Consider the following 18,902-nt stretch of genomic DNA (forward strand, 5'->3'; position numbering starts at 1 on the left):
CATGCTTGCTGCCGTGAAGGAGGGCGGTCTGGCTGCTGTGAGGAGGGAGGAGTCGCTTGCGCTGTTAATTCGAGGAGCTGCTGTGGAGGGGAGGAGTTCATGAGGCCGCCACTGCCATCTGTCAGTTCGCCTGCCGCCATCTCCTATCCCAATTCCCACGTGCTTCATCTAGAAGCTTTAAAAGCTTCTAAGGGGGGGGGACTCTTTAAGCCCCCTTTCCCCCCCCACACAAAAAACTCCTCTTTAAGATCTTTCACACCCCTTTTCCCCCCTTTTTCCATTTCACCCAAGGGGGGTGTGAAAAGCTCATTTAAACCGGGAGTTAAGGCTTTTCCCCCCTTTGGGTTCCCCACAAGCATCCACTAGCTCGAGTTCGAAAACCCTTCCCGTGGGCCTTTGTTATTGCCCCTCTAGTGGGTTTAAAAGCCCATTTATTCCAAAACAAAAAGGTCGCATTTGCGATGGCTCCTAAGAAAGCACAAGGCGCAACCGCAGGAGGATCGTCTCCTAACATCCATGTGGATATTTCACCACAAGTCCAGGTATTTACTATTTTTGATTCGTCGCAAAAGTAAGGCATTATACACGATAAATTCATGGACTAGGAAGCACCTACGCATGTCAAATTCACCTAGCCTAGTTAGATGCAATTGGAAATAGATTGACTATTGAAATAATTAGCTCATGACATGAAGTGGTCATTGGTATTTCCAACATGATGAACAAAATAACGTAAATTATCCATGCATCTCACGACCTTATTAGTAGTTTCCCTTGCGTGCTTATCAAAGTGACGGCCTAGAACACCTATTGCCTATCCTTATAAGGTCAAAAATTGTTAAAGTGCACCTTTGATTAAGCATGGAAAGATTAATCCCATGTTGCATTTTTAGACAAATCTTCATTGAATGATTCATTAGGGAAAGTCATTAATCCCGTAGAAAATAGAAGAGCCTAGAAATAATTCTAGAAATTTGCGTGTGGCATGGATTATAAATTGGAATAAGTTAACTCTAGTTTTTTTTTGTTGCATTTATCTCAATCAATTACGTAAGTAGTTACGAAAGTTGGTGTATTGCTCATTTAGCCTACGAGTAATTCATTAAAAAAAGACTGCATGGTCCATTTTAACATAAACCCCAAAAGCCTAGCAGCATGAATCATGAAATGCATGTTTTAGAAGGGTCAATGAAAATTATGTCATAACTTAACCTATGCCTTGATCTTAACCAGGAAAGTTAGGGTTGGTAAATCTAATCATATGTAGGCAATGAATCATGTGATTATGAGAATGGTATCGTAAAAATCTTCAAGAAGAGACAAGTAGATTAGCTCACCCTAAACACCTAAACCGCGAGGGACTCGCTTAGAAATGGTTAAATCAAAGCAAACATATCCCAAGTGCTAACTAGGATTTAGAATGTTGAGGACGTAACCTAGTTGTTCTTATTGCCAAGTTGAAACTCTCATACCCTAAATACCTGCCCACATTCACGAAATGTAGCGAAAATAGGACATACTTGCGAGAAACGATCTAGGGTTGTTACCCTAAGGGTCGCTCGCTAAAAGGATGAAACTCGGTTTGAATTGGAACCCTAGGACCGACAAGGTTGGCCTAGTGCAATCGGAAATGGATTGGATATGAGGACACCCTAACCCTATTTCCTATTAATCATGATTTCGTAATTAAAAGACGACATTCGATGGATAAAATAGTCCCATGGATTAGATGCGACACTTGTGCAACAAGTTGCAGAGTTGCATGACCTTGTGGATTGACCACAAGGGAATGGCCAAATTCCTCGAAATGAGATTGCCAGATTCTTGCGCAAGTTTATCTTGCAAGAGGATGAGTGGTCATCCTGATATAGCACCTTTCTTGGGAAAGGTGACCAAGATAAGTGGATTAGATAATTGCTTGGAAGCAAAAGACCAATCACTAATTTGGAATAACATATTTACTGCTAATAGAACTTAAGGTATTGGTTAAGTTGGGTTAGTAGGGTACGGCCCTAACCCAAGGATATAGGGTTAAAAAACAAACCCTTGGGGATCTTGCCAAGTCGCAATTAATCCTGGATCGAGTGCTGGATGCATTCGGAGAGAAAGATTCATTCCTTAGCAATTGGCCAAATAAACGACCACTGGAATTGATTGTGCTTGTAATAGTTTAGAAAGCACTGTTTGCATTGTTTGCTCAAGGAACTAAAGGATGAAAAGATATCTAATGCTTCAGGTTGAAGGCCTGAAGGGAGAGGCAGCTTCAGTTACCCCCGACTGCCCGCCTGACCCTAACCAAGGGGGTTGTTGACCGCGCCGGGAACGTGGGACCGAACCCGCTGCGAGAGGTCTCTCCGTTGAGTTCTACTTGGAGCAGGAGGACGCTTGGGTGCCAGGGGGGCTCTGGCCGTAAATCCCTTACCTTCCGGGTCCTGCACAAGAGGCTAACGTGACTCGGGATTGGATCTCGAGGCCCGCATACTAGTCTACGGGCAGAAGCTTGGAATAGTGATCACTATGGATTACTGGATAGCCTTCGGGCGGATTATGGACAAGCCTACGGGCGGAACTCCTTGTATTTCAAAGATAAAATGATGAAATGTTAAAAAAGAACTTGCTTGATATTGTTTTTCTATGTCACGTGATAAGATTACGTGAAGGAACCTGTGCTTAACAGGATTAATTAAAGAAGCTGATTGTTATATGTCAAATTAATGTGTTAGATAATTACATAACTAAAACAAACCGAGGAAAGTGCGGAGGATGGGCCATGGGTCCGTCCTACGGTTGGGTGGTCCCGGTTAGCCAGGAACTTTTCTCAAAAATCTCGAAGAACAGCGGGATGATCATCAAAACGAATAACGAGAGCGATGACCTAGAGTTACGTCTTACCCAATTTACGCTGTTTTAGGGGAACGGAATGGGACTATGCCTTATGGCAGAGAGGTTGAGCCTTGCATCCCTCTCGTTTTCCATTCTTCTTGAACCAAGTGCAGCGTGAATCCGCTTTGGACCTGGCGTTTCTGCATAAAGTAGTCCGCTCGGGTCTGACGCTAGTTGCTGTTAGCTAATGATCAATCATGAAAACCCTAATTCCGCTCGATCCTAGGTGGGAACGGCTAGGATACTTCCACTACGTGGCAGACGCGGGAAGACCTAGATCGCAAAACCCGTAACATTCCATGGGAGTGCCGGGTGGAGTTTTCTAGACATCCTTTCCGATGGACTGCTAAGACGTGTCTTGGATGATACTAGTGGACACGTTACAGTTGGTATCAGAGCGAACCAACAAAGGACTTGTTTTTAAGAAATTTTAATAAGAAGAAGTAAAGCAAATGTTATTGTCCCAAACATTTCCTTAATTGCAATGCTGTCTTGCAGAATTATGAAGCATGGAACAGGTTCTTAGTGTTCCGAGTCATGTTTATGACCGCGATGCATTCCATGGATTATCGACAAAGGGTTGAGATGATGAACATCCTAGACCGCATTTACAATCCATCGCTCGTGTACGTGGAACGGAGATGGATGGGTGTTTCAGGGATCTATTACATAGCTGCCCATCGACCTGCGTACCTTCAAATTAACTTGAAGAGAATCAAGTGGATGGAGGATTTGAAGATCGTGAAGCTGTTCGTCTTTGTTGAGGCTCACGCAAACGCGACCCTACAGGTCGGAGGTTGAAGGGTTAACCAGAATAAGTATGTGTACGGGGAAGTGATTCGAAGAATCCCTGCCGACCGAATCAAGGTGTTGGGACGTCATGAGAAGAATGGATATCAAAGGAAAAGATACCCTAATCTTCCAATGAACTATCGATTCCTGAAAATCGATGACCCCAATCCGTACTACTACTCAGTTCCTGTAGCTGAATGCAACAACATCTTATTCTCCTCGAATTAGTGTATCAACTTGTTCCATCGCCCCAAGAAATAATTGTACCTCGAAAGGCTATGCCGATATGAATGGAATAAAACTTTTTTTTAAAAATCAACGATTGTCTTGACTGTGAATATTGATAACAAAGAAAAGTGACTTGATCACTTGGCTAAAAGCTGAAGTAGATATGTGATGTAATGTGGAATTCTTACTAGGAGGAAAAGTCGACTTCGATCAGATTCAGGATCATGAACCTAGGTATCCATGAGTGTCTACTCGGAATGGATTGGCTTAAATCTAATGATGCCCACATTCATTGTGAAAAGGGCCAAGTTCTTTTCCAAACTCTGAAGGGAAATTGGTTACAAACTCCAGGTGAGGCTGGAAAGCCAAAAATTCAATTCGCTAAAAGCATCTCGGATTAAAAAGGGAGTTAGAAAGGGACTACCTGTCTACTTAATTAAGCTCAATAAGTTAGGTTAGAAGCAGGAGTCTAGTGAAGAACCTTCATGGCTAAAGGTATACACGGATGTAATTCCTGAAGAGTTAACAGAACTCCCACTTCAAAGAGAAGTAGATCATGAGATCAAGCTAGTAATAGGAGCTGCGCCAATTGCGAAGAGACCCTATAGAATGTCTATACCGGAAGCAATTGAGCTGAAGGAAGAACTCAAGCAACTGCTAGATCAGGGCTACATCCGTCCTAGCAGTTCACCATGGGAAGCACCAGTACTGTTCCAGAAAAAGAAAGATGGAACACTTCGACTATGTATTGATTACAGAGGGTTGAATCAATCAGCAGTCAAGAACAAATATCATATTCCTAGAATAGATGAGCTTCTTGATAGTCTTTTAGGGTGCCAAGATCTTCTCCAAGATTATCTTAGGTCTGGTTACTATCAGATAGGAATCAAGGAAGAAGATATCCCAAAGACGACCTTCAACACTAGATATGGACACTTTGAGTTCTAGTTATGTCATTAGGGCTTACGAATGCGCCTGCCACCTTCAATAGGTTAATGCATGATATCTTTAGACCATATCTTGATAACTTCGTGCTCGTCTTCTTTGATGCCACTCTAGTCTATTCCAAACAAGAAGGAGATCATGAACCCCAACTTCGAATTTTCCTTGAGACAATAAGGTCACACAAGCTGTATGCTAAGATGACGAAATATGCATTCCTCAAACATCAGATTGGTTATCTGGGATTCATCATATCAGCAGAAGGAATCTCAGTGGAGCCGGCCTAAGTCAGAAATGTTCTAGGATGGCCAAATACCAACAACTGTCAAAGAAATACGCAGCTTTCTTGGATTGACAAGATGGTATAGGGTCTTCATAAAAAACTATGCTTTGATTGCAGCACCTTTGACAGACTTACTAAAGAAGCAAACGTCCATTGCATGGTCAACTGCCGAACAAACTAGCTTTGATAGGTTGAAGCAAAGTTTGGTATCAGCACCGATCCTAAAACTTCTAGACCACAGTAAGGAGTTTGAGGTAGTAACTGATACTAGCATGCTTGCCTTAGGATGTGTGCTCATGCAGGAAGGTCATCCTGTAGCCTGCTCTTCAAGGAAACTGAAGAGCCATGAGAAGAATTATCCTACCCATGATCTAGAATTGTTAGTTGTCATCCATGCTCTAAAACTTTGGAGACACTACCTGTTGGGTAACAAGTTTACTCTAGTGACTGATCATAAGAGTCTCAAGTGGATCTTTACCCAGAACGAGCTCAACATGAGGCAACGTCGGTGGATTGAAGTGCTGGAGGAGTATGACTTTGAAATCAAGTACCGACTGGAAAAGGAGAATGTAGTTGTTGATGCACTTAGTCGCAAGGCATTCCTTAACTCATTCATCTTGCAAAATCCATCAACAGCTAGATCTCTAGCCACAAAGGTATCCATGCCAAACAACCCAATACTTGAACTAGCTAGAGAGGAAGCATGCCATGATACAGCCTATCAAAAGATGCTAAGAGAAATCTCTATCAAGGATCACGACCAAAAGCTACAGGCTAAGTATCATGAATTCTCTATCAATAGTGGACTTGACTACTATAGAACGAGTCTATGTATACCCGCAAGCTAGTCACTTAAGTAGAAGATATTGTGGGAAGCTCATGATTCCCCTTTCTCAGGACATTCTGGCTATGCCAAGGCTCTCAATGCAGTTAAGAAAAGCTACCATTAGGAGAGGCTTAAAAGTGACGTTCTCAAATATATCACCGAGTGTGTGTCTTGTCAATGTATCAAAGCCGAACATGTCAAGATGCCAGGCAAATTGCAACCGCTTGACATTCCCCAAATGAAATGGGAATTCATCAGTATGGATTTTGTTGTTTTCCTACCCCAAGTTCAGGGGGGATACAACTCCATCATGGTTGTGGTTGACATGCTTACTAAAGTTGCACACCTTATTCTAGTAAAGACAAACTATAAAGCCTCAGATATTGCAAGATTATTTATCAAGGAGATATTCAAGCTACATGGGCTACCAAGAAGAATCGTTAGTGATTGTGACTCTCTCTTCACATCACACTTGTGGAGAGCCATCTTTGAAGCCATTGAGACTCAACTCTATTTTAGCACAGCTTACCATCCCCAAACAGATGGCCAAACAGAGCGAGTCAATCAAGTCATCGAGGATATGCTTAGGGCATACTGCAGTCGTGAACCAAAAAGGTGGATTCAATACTTACCTTTGGTGGAATTTGCCTACAATGCTTCTTATCAAGGAAGCATTCAGATGACCCCTTTCCAAGCACTGTATGGTCATGACTGTCGAAGTCCACTAAACTTCTCAAATCCAACCTTGAGGGTTGAAGCTTCAAGGCAGATGTTGGAAGAGATGGATGATCAAATAAAGTCAATAAGACAGGACATCCAAGCCGCCAAGGATAGACAAAAGGCATACGCGGATTTGAAGCGTCAAGATAGAATCTTTGAGGAAGGAGATATGGCCTTCATTTGCGTACGTCTAAAGAAGAGTTCTCTATCCTTAGGAGATTGCAAAAAGCTAAGTCCAAGGTATTGTGGACCATACAAGATCCTTAAGTGCCTCAGACCTATTGCTTATAGACTGCAACTCCCTGAGAACCTAAAGGTTCATAATGTATTTCATATCAGCCTATTGAAGAAGTATGTACCTAATCCTAACCATGTACTTGATGACCAATAAGTTGTAATGCCTAGTCAAGGAGTCCTTGAACTAAGGCCTGACAGGATCTTAGATGTTAGGGAGAGACAACTAAGATCCAGAACCTTGAGAGAATGCCTCGTCCAGTGGAAAGATTATCCCGAAGAGGATGCCACTTGGATAGATGAAAGCACTCTCAACCATCAATATCCCCAGTTTGTCTCGAGATGAGGACATCTCGATTCCTCCAAGGGGGAGAGAATGTAATATTCCCGCATATGAATCTCCTATTAAGTTAGATAATAGTAAATTTTTTTAAAATAATCCCTCTCTCCTCACGGAGGAGAAGGGTTTAGCAAAAACCACTAAGCTCCTTGCTGGAGCTTGAAAAGGGAGGCACGATGACCTGTCGAGAGCTAGGGGAGGCACGATGACCTGTCGAGAGCTAGGGGAGGCGTGATGACAGAGCACCACGTTGGAGCTCATGGAGGGGGACGAAGGCATGCGTGATGCCACGAGAGTGGAGGGAGAATCCCCCTCCCCTCACCTATATAAATGCCATGGGCGTAAGGCTGCCAGGCAAGTGGGAGGGAGAAGGCTTGAAGGGAAGGAAGAAAGGGAAACGGCAGAGGGGGACGCTGCCGTAGAGGAGGACAAGGCTCTGAGAGAGGAATCGCTGAAGGCCATGCTTGCTGCTGTGAAGGAGGGCCGTCTGGCTGCTGTGAGGAGGGAGGAGTCGCTTGCGCTATTAATTCGAGGAGCTGCCGTGGAGGGGAGGAGTACATGAGGCCGCCACTGCCATCTGTCAGTTCGCTTGCCGCCATCTCCTATCCCAATTCCCACGTGCTTCATCTAGAAGCTTTAAAAGCTTCTAAGGGGGGGACTCTTTAAGCCCCCTTTCCCCCCCCACACAAAAAACTCCTCTTTAAGATCTTTCACACCCCTTTTCCCCCCTTTTTCCATTTCACCCAAGGGGCATGTGAAAAGCTCATTTAAACCGGGAGTTAAGGCTTTTTCCCCCCTTTGGGTTCCCCACAAGCATCCACTAGCTCGAGTTCGAAAACCCTTCCCGTGGGCCTTTGTTATTTCCCCTCTAGTGGGTTTAAAAGCCCATTTATTCCAAAACAAAAAGGTCGCATTTGCGATGACTCCTAAGAAAGCACAAGGTGCAACCGCAGGAGGATCGTCTCCTAACATCCATGTGGACATTTCACCACAAGTCCAGGTATTTACTATTTTTGATTCATCGCAAAAGTAAGGCATTATGCACGATAAATTCATGGACTAGGAAGCACCTACGCATGTCAAATTCCCCTAGCCTAGTTAGATGCAATTGGAAATAGATTGACTATTGAAATAATTAGCTCATGACATGAAGTGGTCATTGGTATTTCCAACATGATGAACAAAATAACGTAAATTATCCATGCATCTCATGACCTTATTAGTAGTTTCCCTTGCGTGCTTATCAAAGTGACGGCCTAGAACACCTATTGCCTATCCTTATAAGGTCAAAAATTGTTAAAGTGCACCTTTGATTAAGCATAGAAAGATTAATCCCATGTTGCATTTTTAGACAAATCTTCATTGAATGATTCATTAGGGAAAGTCATTAATCCCGTAGAAAATAGAAGAGCCTAGAAATAATTCTAGAAATTTGCGTGTGGCATGGATTATAAATTGGAATAAGTTAACTCTAGTTTTTTTTTGTTGCATTTATCTCAATCAATTACGTAAGTAGTTACGAAAGTTGGTGTATTGCTCATTTAGCCTACGAATAATTCATTCAGAAATAAAATTAGGAAAAGTCTGCATGGTCCATTTTAACATAAACCCCAAAAGCCTAGCAGCATAAATCATGAAATGCATGTTTTAGAAGGGTCAATGAAAATTATGTCATAACTTAACCTATGCCTTGATCTTAACCAGGAAAGTTAGGGTTGTTAAATCTAATCATATGTAGGCAATGAATCATGTGATTATGAGAATGGTATCGTAAAAATCTTCAAGAAGAGACAAGTAGATTAGTTCACCCTAAACACCTAAACCGCGAGGGACTTGCTTAGAAATGGTTAAATCAAAGCAAACATATCCCAAGTGCTAACTAGGATTTAGAACGTTGAGGACGTAACCTAGTTTTTCTTATTGCCAAGTTGAAACTCTCATACCCTAAAGACCTGCCCACATTCACGAAATGTAGCGAAAATAGGAGATACTTGCGAGAAACGATCTAGGGTTGTTACCCTAAGGGTCACTCGCTAAAAGGATGAAACTCGGTTTGAATTGGAACCCTAGGACCGACAAGGTTGGCCTAGTGCAATCAGAAATGGATTGGATATGAGGACACCCTAACCCTATTTCCTATCAATCATGATTTCGTAATTAAAAGACGACATTCGATGGATAAAATAGTCCCATGGATTAGATGCGACACTTGTGCAACAAGTTGCAGAGTTGCATGACCTTGTGGATTGACCACAAGGGAATGGCCAAATTCCTCGAAATGAGATTGCCAGATTCTTGCACAAGTTTATCTTGCAAGAGGATGAGTGGTCATCCTAATATAGCACCTTTCTTGGGAAAGGTGACCAAGATAAGTGGATTAGATAATTGCTTGGAAGCAAAAGACCAATCACTAATTTGGAATAACATATTTACTGCTAATAGAGGTACGGCCCTAACCCAAGGATATAGGGTTAACAAACAAACCCTTGGGGATCTTGCCAAGTCGCAATTGATCCTGGATCGAGTGCTGGATGCATTCGGAGAGAAAGATTCACTCCTTAGCAATTGGCCAAATAAACGACCACTGGAATTGATTGTGCTTGTAACAGTTTAGAAAGCACTGTTTGCATTGTTTGCTCAAGAAACTAAAGGATGAAAAGATATCTAATGCTTCAGGTTGAAGGCCTGAAGGGAGAGGCAGCTTCAGTTACCCTCGACTGCCTGCCTGACCCTAACCAAGGGGGTTGTTGACCGCGCCGGGAACGTGGGACCGAACCCGCTGCGAGAGGTTCTACTTGGAGCAGGAGGACGCTTGGGTGCCAGGGGGGCTCTGGCCGTAAATCCCTCGCCTTCCGGGTCCTGAACAAGAGGCTAACATGACTCGGGATTGGATCTCGAGGCCCGCATACTAGTCTACGTGCAGAAGCTTGGAATAGTGATCACTATGGATTACTGGATAGCCTTCGGGCGGATTATGGACAAGCCTACAGACCGAACTCCTTGTATTTCAAAGATAAAATGATGAAATGTTAAAAAAGAACTTGCTTGATATTGTTTTTCTATGTCACGTGATAAGATTACGTGAAGGAACCTGTGCTTAATAGGATTAATTAAAGAAGCTGATTGTTATATGTCAAATTAATGTGTTAGATAATTACATAACTAAAACAAACCGAGGAAAGTGCGGAGGATGGGCCATGGGTCCGTCCTACGGTTGGGTGGTCCCGGTGAGCCGGGAACTTTTCTCAAAAATCTCGAAGAACAGCGGGATGATCATCAAAACGAATAACGAGAGCGATGACCTAGAGTTACGTCTTACCCAATTTACGTTGTTTTAGGGGAACGGAATGGGACTATGCCTTATGGCAGAGAGGTTGAGCCTTGCATCCCTCTCGTTTCCCATTCTCCTTGAACCAAGTGCAGCGTGAATCCGCTTCGGACCTGGCGTTTCTGCGTAAAGTAGTTCGCTCGGGTCTGATGCTAGTTGCTGTTAGCTAATGACCAATCATGAAAACCCTAATTCCGGTCGATCCTAAGTGGGAACGGCCAGGATACTTCCGCTACGTGGCAGACGCGGGAAGACCTAGATCGCAAAACCCGTAACATTCCATTGGAGTGCCGGGCGGAGTTTTCTAGACATCCTTTCCGATGGACTGCTAAGACGTGTCCTGGATGATACTAATGGACACGTTACAATGGGTGTTGGATGAGACATCTTTTCTCACCCTGTTGTACTTATGTACATTTGTACTTTGTGACTTTTTTTCTTTCTCTCTCCTCACTAGGGGTACATTCACCTTTAAGTGGGAGGTTGTCGGGGATAATGATACCTATGCCTAGCTGCCATGTATAAGTTAAATTGTGTAGAGACAATCAACCACCAAGACCCATGGACCGCTTATTGTTTCAAGCGTCCAAGCTGAGCACTAATGGCTACCTCTCACATAGCCGACCCGCTATCCATCTCTATGGGTGTAGTGAGCTTATCTCCATGTCCGATCGAGTTACCTCCTCTCACAAGCACTCTAGTAGCTCCATGATCCAAGTGCAAGCTTCAAGTACGGTTCATCCTCAAGCTCCACACTCCAAGCTCCATTTCTGCGAGCAAGAGAAGAGAAGAGAAGAGAAGAGAAGAAGAGAGGAGAAGATGGAGAGCTTCTCCTCCATGGTCCCTCACCCTCACACACTTACTCCCTCACCCTCTCACACTTCCTCTCTCAAGCATGAGCTCAAGCAAGCAAGAAGAAGAAGAAGAAGAAGAAGAAGAAGAAGAAAAAGAGGAGAACCACTTTGGTCACACACAAGAATGAGTTTCTCATTCACTTTTTAACTTTATATACAAAACCCTAAATACCTTTTGGGCGGTCATCCCCTTATCCCCTTTTTTACATGGCCGACCGTGGCCTAGGCCCTTTTTCCCATTGTCCTCCTATCCTCCTAGCTTTCTTTCTACGTCCATCTACCTTTACAAATTCCACGGGTGAGAGCCTAGCGCTCTTAAAATAAATCACGATGCACCTTGCGATTTTTTTCAAAAGTATTGATTTGTGTTTTTTTTTTTGTGCGCATTTCTCCTTGATTTAGAAATTTTCTACATTTCTTGTGTTTCCATATTTTTCTTCATGCGTCTTTGTCTTCCGTTTCACTTTTACCTTGGCCTTGTCTTCTGCTTTAGATTTTCCAGATTTTCCACCTTGTTTGTCTGAGGGCTAAAAATTTCGGCGTGGTCTTTAACTTTGCAGAAGAATGGATTTTCAAAATTCTCATAGATTTTGAGATATTCATCACAGACCTCTGCAAACTGGTTGTTTACTACAGCAAACAATAGGTGATTTTAGGGCACTAGTGGATTTCATCCTAACAAAGTATATGCCCTTATTATCATGCATTTGAAAATGATATTGGAGTATTAAATGCTTAGTTTTGGAGCTTATTTGTAGGCTAGAAACAGTGAACTGGTTGTGTTGATCTGAATTTGAAAATAATATACCTACAAGGTTGAAGTATCTGTGATACTTACTTGCGCTAACAAATGATTGGATCATACTACTTGAGTGATAGATGCTTTTTGGGATATTTTGAGTGCTAAAAACTAAAGTTTGGACTGATTTGTTGCTGATTATAGTGGGGTATTGACTGGTTATTGTATGTAGGAAGGATACCTATAATCTTCACTTGACATACATGTAATATATTCTGACTGGTTGGACATGTATTAACTCTTGCATAGAGTGACAATTGAATGAGATGTTTCAGGGTCTTGTTTTAACAGAGAAAATACTGTTAATTATAGTAGTGCACTGGTTGTATTTGGTACTACTACTTGCATACAGTACAAACATTGATACTTGTATGAACATAGTTTGTTGCTAGGATGTTTTGCCACTACCATATAATGTTTTGAACTAATTTGAGCTTGGTTTATATTCAGTTGATTGTGTTTTTTCATTGTGAAAATATAGTTTAAACTGCTCTTGAACTACATGAAAACTACTCCTAAAACTGTAGGAAAACTTCTCTTGAACTGCACAAAAACTGTCTTGAATTGCAGGAAACTATCCTGATCTGCAGAAAATTATCCTCAATAGTAGGAAACTGGTCTTGAACTATAAGAAAATAAGTCAGATACTTACATGTTGTATACATCACTGAATACCTAAGCTGCAACTATGGAAAATGCTCAAGGCATTGACAATATCACTCAAATTGTGGGAGAAAAGTTGGACAATAAAAATTTTACTTTATGGAAGTTTTGTATGAAGAATTTTTTGGTTGGCAGAGGTTATTGGGACTTATGTATAGGTGATGAGACTGAACGTGAAATGCTTGAAAAAAAATTTGACAAATGATTAGAAAAGGGCTCATAAGCTATGGACTAAGAGAGCATGCAAGGTGTTACATTGGATTTTTTAATGTAAATTAGATGCTATGGTTATATAGATTACTTGATGCAGTTTCCCAAAGGATACATGGCACATACTCATGAAGAATTAGTAAAATGTAACACATGCAAGAAAGATTCAGTTGAAGCAACACTTCAATAATATATCTAGGAATGGCAGAAGCATTTAGGCCTACACTACAAAGATCAAGAACATAGCGGATCAGCTTGCCACCATTGGATCTTTAGTGTTTGAGAATGATACGATTGCAGTGACATTTAATGGACTTGGCAAATAGTATAAAGCATTTGATACTTCTATTTTTGTGAGATTTGAATCCCCTGATTGGGATGAGCTGATCGCTTTGCTGCTACATGAGGAAGTTAAGCTTGGGCTGAATACACATTCTACTATGTCTCAAAGCAGAGACACTGTTATTTACTCTAGCTAGTGTGCCAGAGGTAGTAGAGGCTGTGGCTCTTTTCAAGGTCGAGGAGACACTCAAAACACTTATGGACAACAACAATAGAATGCCTAGCATGGCATGAATACATAGGGCTAGTGTGGATCTGGCGGTTTTCGAGGCATGGGAGATTCCCTAAAGGCAGAGGAGGATCCTGAGAGATCAGTCCAACAAGGACAAGGATTGTCATTATTGTGGTAAATATAGGCATATAGCCAAAGATTGTCATAAGAAGCAGGCTGACATGAAAGCCAAGGGTAAACAACATGGAAATTATGCTTCATCTAGCGGAGTTCTTGATGATCAAGGTGACAGGTTGTTTGCCATACATCATGTGTCTAAGGATACATCTCGCCAGAATAGAGATGAGAGATGGTACATTGATTCATGGGCTTCAAATCATATGACACCCCATGGAGAATGGTTTGATGAGATGGTTCCACGTTCGCATGGACATGTTTATACTAGGGATGATACCTAGCATACTCTTCAGCATAAATGAGTTGTACCTACAATAACCAAGAATCTTTTATCACTTGGATAGATGGCAGAACAGAATTTGCAAGTGGGATTTAATAGAGATGGATTGCTTTATTGAAGAATATGGTAATGGCTGCAAATTGATTGCTAGAGGCCGAAGAGATGGCAGAATGTTTACTCTTGATGCATCAATTCCAAAACTGAAAGCAGCCATGTTTGCACATGATGGTGGTACTATAAAGGATGTTGAGATATGGCATAAGTGGATTGGCCATGTGAATGTACAAAAGCTGAAATCTATGCAACAGAAGGAGATTGTGTTTGGACTGCTTAAGTTCAAGTATCATGACTTTGGACATGTATATGATGCATGTCAGTTTGGAAAGCACGCACGGTTTCCATTTATGAGACATGTACGGAATAGCTCATGATCCTTGCAGTTGGTACATTCAGATGTATGGGGTCCATCTCATAATGCTTCATTTGGTGGTGCTCATTACTATGTATCCTTCATTGATGATTTCAGTAGGTACATTTGGCTTTACATACTGAAACATAAGAATGATGTGTTTGATGCATTCAAGGACTTCAAGAAGTATGTTGAAAATGAGTTAAGATGTAAAATTTCATGTCTTAGATCAGATGGAGGTGGAAAATATGTCTCTAATTACTTTGACCGGTACCTTGTTAAATATGGGATCAGAAGATAGTTGCTACTAATGGATGAGCTGACACTAGTAATGCTGAAAATACACCTACAGTGAGTACATCTATGAGTGGTCCTATAGGTGATGGGTCACCTATAGTAAGTCCTTGGTCAGGACGCTTGTGGAGTCATACTCCTACATCCGCTGACACGGATATGTCAGTGAGGGGAGATTGGATAAGGGAAAAGAAAATATGCTTGAGGATGTGACATGTCTACTTACAATAGGATATGAGCCATCCAACAGTGACAGTTTGGATAGTGAGTTGGGCATTCCGTGTATTATGACACCTGGAGCAAGGCATAGTTGTTATGTACCGCCTCATGAGAGGCAAGCTCAGAGTGAGCCAGAGTTACAAAGATTTGAGAGAGTTGGAAAACCAATTGATAGGTTTACATACATTGGTTATTCAGCCCGCCATTATGCATATATGGCTAGTGTGACAGGTTACAAAGAACCTACAAATTTTGATGATGAAATTACAAATGATAACTAGTGTGCTACCATGGATGAGGAGTATGTAGCTCTGGCTGAAAATGAGAAATAGGAATTGGTTGAGTTTCTTGAAGGAAAAGTTCTCATTGGCTACAAATAGGTGTACAAGGTTAAGTGCAAGTCAGATGGTTTGTTAGAACTCTATAAGGTCAGGCTGGTTGCAAAAGGGTATGCGCAATAGTATGGCCTTGACTATGAGGAGACTTTCAATCCGGTGGCTAAAATAACAACAGTCAGAACTATCATTGCTTTGGCAGCATGCAATAGCTAAAAATTATGGCAAATGGGCATCAAGAATGCTTTCTTGAATGGTGATTTGGTTGAAGAAGTATATATGGAGCAACCTGAAGGCTATGTTCACCCGGACTTTCCTACACATGTATGTAAGTTGAAAAAGGCTTTATATGGGCTGAAAGAGGCACATAGAGCATGGAATTATTGGATCAGAAGTCATTTATAGCAATGTGGATTTAGATTGGGTGATGCAGATCATAGTCTGTTCACGAAGAAGACAGATCATGGATGTGTGTTTCTAGTGGTTTATGTAGATGATCTTATCATCACTGGAGATGATGATGATGATGAGGGACCATTGGGATATTATGAGTCACAACCCTAGGGTCGACCCCTTTAAGTTCTTCCAATGTCCAGGCAAATACATCAATATACTCTTACAAGACTGCAACAAGTTTGGCCCCCTCATCCTCGGTCAAATCGTCTGCAATGAATACATGTCTTGGATTTTCGTCCTCCCTAGCCAAGTTGACTTCCTTGACTTTGGCAGGTCCTTCGATCGATTTACTAGTTTGGCCTTGCCTCTTCGCACCTATAGCAGAATCACTACTCTGTCACCCTTTTTAAATTTTGTAAACCGTTTCAGTAGATCCTGCGGTTTCTTTTGCCTCTCTGCTTTTGAGTCCTTTGCTCGCGTCCTGGCCTCCTCCTTTAATCTCCTGCGCCTTAGGTGGACTGGCAAGTCCCCTTTTGTACGTTTGACCTTAGAGGGTTGGGGTATCTCGGGATCACTCTCAGTGCTTACTTCCGACTCCGAGTTAAACTTGCATCCCTCACTCGAGGAAGGAGTTTCCCCAGGGGGTCGTAGTTCAGTAGGTGCATCTGTCTTGAGCACTGGGATTACCCATGGTCGTGCTACTCCGGCTTGCTCGTAATCCACGGCTCCTATGTGTTCTAGCCAGGATCTATCGCACTCCATCCGCATGACTCCTTTTTCACTCCAATTCATCTTTTTCTTTCTGAGTCTCGAGTCTGCCTTGATTTGTTCTATCATTCTCCCTTCTGTGTCATACTCTACTGCATCTATCTCTTCCTCACTTTCATCTCCTGTAAAGCGGCAGTCCTCATATTCCTCATCGTCAGAGTCTTGCTCTTCAGACCGTTCATCATCGCCTAAGCTTTCCTCTTCAGTCTCCTTGTCGTCAGTAACTAAATCCCAATTGTATAACAAATTCAGATCGTGGACTTTGGTCCATTTCCATTCTGGCTTAGTCAACACATCATGTAGAGGCTTTAGGTTGGCAGCCAAGTTTCCCTTCAGTGTGTCTGTCAGATACTCTACGATTTCCTGAAGCTCTAGCTTATTGCTGGGGATATGGAACGAGACAAGTTTCCTTGGGTTGAGTGAGCTTCCTGCCATCATGCAGAGTGGCACAGTTGGCTCCTCTATTGGCATGGTTGCGGTTTTAGCAGCCTGCCGATATAGTTCTTCCTCATCTGAGAATTGTAGGTCAATTGGTTGCCAAGACATGCATCCAATCCCGCTCATCCTGAGGGTAGGGAATATATTTAGTGAGTGATCCATAGGGTTTGGTCGTTTAACTATCACCTTTCAACATGGCTGAGATGGCATTTAGGTCAACGGGGGTCGTTTTCCAAGTGTCCATCTCTACCCTTACTGCTTCAGTTCTGCTCCCTAGGAAGATCAAACCATTCCCCCAATCTTCAATGACTCGAGTGTTTCTCATCCAAGGTTGGCCTAGCAGTATGTCGTAGTCCACTCCCTTCATGACAATGAAGTTCACGGAAAACTGCACACCTGCAATCTTTACTGGCTAGTTCTTTAAGACTTCGAATGGCCTTACCTTCATTCCATTTGCTAACATGACATTGCACCTGGTAGTCTCTACAGGAGGGTTTCCCCATGCCTCTAAAATTGCATGGCTCAGTACGCTAACACCAATGCCTGTGTCTACAATTCCTTTCTACATCATATCTCCTAAGGCTAGAACATGTAGGACTGCATGCATTTCAGTGCCTTCCCAGAAAGCATTGATGTGCAATGACTTAGGAGTTGAGTGTAGAGTTAGACTTGGGATTTGCGTAACTACATCATGATCTTTCTGATTAGCACCCGTAAGTCCTATGTGTCCCTCCACCAAATCTTTTAACTCCTGCCATAAAGAAGGATTCTGCCGAAGCACGTCTTCTAGGCTTAGAGTTAGTGGGGTGGACAGCAAGGTTGCAAGGAGACTGCTAGGCTCTTGTCTTCCCTTAAGGCTAGCACTCATGGGGCATGCATTTTGTTTGCCCTAGTAAGTCCCGCTTTTGCCTTGCTGCTGCTGAGTTGCCCCCTGTGGCAAGGATACACTTTTAGTTTGTGGTTTTGTGGGTGAGATTGGTGTGTTCACGCTGGAAAAATCATCCATTGGATCTTCTAGTATGGGTTCAGCATCCTTGAGGTGCTCCTGGGCATCCTTGACCCACTCCTTGACTTTGGCTATAGCTTCAAGTTGCCGTTTGGGATGGGGATATTCCCCTACCTTGGCACTCCCTAGCTCTCTTGTCTTCGGGGCTGAGGTCTCTGCCTCTGCATCTCTGACTTTCTTTCCTGTCATTAACGTCATGGCTTTCTCGGTTTTAAGGGTTATCTTCGCGTCTGTTCTCTTTTTCCTTCTCCTTCGGCTTTTCTTTCCTATTGAGGCTGCGTCAAGGTTACTTGGTCCAGGCAAGGAGATACCTGCCTGCCTTGTTTGAGCTCACGTTATAACCTGTAGTGGGATAGGTGTGTCCTCACTATCAAAGGTTTCCACTCCAAATAGCCCCAGAGGTACTGACGGTACGTTGGCAGAGCTAGTTGATGGTTTCCGCCTAGGACAATCAGGAAACAGGTGAGTGATCCCACATTCTATGCATCGGAGATCCTACTTTGTCCTTGTTAGCCTATTCCTTCTCTAGGGAACGTGATGAAATGTGGCCTGGATGGCCGCAGGTCCAGCATGTGATCGGATCTTGGCTTGGCCCTCCAAAGCCTCTGCCTCTTCCTCTACCTAATGCCATCACCGGCACCGACCGATAGTCCATCAGGACTGGGTTGCCCTCCTCATCAGAGGATATGTACGGGTTGACATATGTCTCTGAGAGCGGAGTCTTGATGCCGAGAAGTGCTTAAAAATAGCTAAAAATTATGAATATCAAGGGAAAAATATTCAACATCGGAGGCGACGGCTCGACCTAGGACAATTTTAAGCGTCAAATGCTCTAAAGACGCCCATGCGACACTTGCAGATTTTTAGTAATTTTTCCATGTGCCTGTGCGAGTCAGGGAAGCTGCCGGCCAGTCTAGGATGCCGAGGCGGACGCCCAGAATTTTTCGGAATGCGATTTGGATAT

This window comes from Lygodium microphyllum, chromosome 18 (assembly GCF_053477565.2).
Source record: "Lygodium microphyllum isolate KBCC chromosome 18, Lygodium_microphyllum_v1.1.10, whole genome shotgun sequence".
Lineage (NCBI taxonomy): Eukaryota > Viridiplantae > Streptophyta > Polypodiopsida > Schizaeales > Lygodiaceae > Lygodium > Lygodium microphyllum.